Source organism: Pristiophorus japonicus, chromosome 13 (assembly GCF_044704955.1).
Source record: "Pristiophorus japonicus isolate sPriJap1 chromosome 13, sPriJap1.hap1, whole genome shotgun sequence".
Classification (NCBI taxonomy): domain Eukaryota; kingdom Metazoa; phylum Chordata; class Chondrichthyes; family Pristiophoridae; genus Pristiophorus; species Pristiophorus japonicus.
This window is the reverse complement of record NC_091989.1, coordinates 119,556,070-119,557,220: the sequence shown is the minus strand read 5'-3', so window position 1 is coordinate 119,557,220 and position 1,151 is coordinate 119,556,070.

The window sequence follows — 1,151 nt, the reverse complement described above, 5'->3', positions numbered from 1 at the left end:
TCTTTACAAAACAACAATACAATGTGATTTTGTTCTTCCTAGGAAGATAATGCAGAAATGATCAAAAAGAGACCAAGAGCTGTCCAGAGAGATTTGCTACAGTATTACATTTCTCTCATTTACATATATTGCTGGTGTGATCAAAAGAAATGATAGCATGGATGCCATTTGGGACCAAATGCCAGATGGTGTTCTGTAGCAGATTGGCCAGCACAAAGAATGCTGGAGTACAGATGCTTGCTTCAAACACACTTCACCCCTATATTAGTTTTTATGTCTAGCTGGTGATCCTGCATGAACTTAATGCCCGTAGAGTTGGGGAGTATATGAATGCCTGCTCTCGTGTATGTAATGGAATATATTAAAAGGACTGCTTCAATTTGCAATAGAAATTTGAATTTGCACTTGTAAGTGCTTTAAGGCCCATGCTATTTTTGAGCAAATCTGCTCCAGATAAATGGGAGTAGAATAGGAATTTAATGTTGCTGTGTGACAGTGGCATCAAATGTCTGGCATGCTGTTACGTTACCTATTTATTTTTTGTAGTTCATCTGACTATTTTCTCAATGGGACCTCTTTAAATGAATATTAGTTCACATGCTTCAAAGTCCTATTGAGTATTAACTAATGAATCATAGCAAAATTTCAGTCTATTTAAATAACAAAGATTTAGTGAAATTCAATCAGATGGGATACCCCAGCTTTAATTCTGCACCATCATCATCGGCGGTCCCTTGAACGAAGATGACTTGCTTCCACGAGAGTTCACAGATGTTTCAATGAAGGACCAGATGTTCCAGTCCTGAACTCCAGTTGAGTTGGAAAATGCCTGTGCGTGAATTTTTTTTAAACGTGTGGTGACCATTGCATGTCAGTCACCACATGGGCTTGACAGAGCTAGGCCATTATCCAGTGGCGAGGATTAACCAGCACAGACCTGGTGTGCATACATATCGCAGTGTGGGCAGGTCTGTGCTGCCCCTGGACCCTCATTTGCCGCCATGTTCCAGGGCCCGGCGCTCCAGCTCTATAGCCACGACCTGCAGTGGTGTTCTCATACAGGTCGGGGCAGCCCACGATGTTCTAGGGCCTGGCGTTCTACCTCTATAACCAGTCTGACTGCTAAGAAACATTTATCAACAAAATAAATA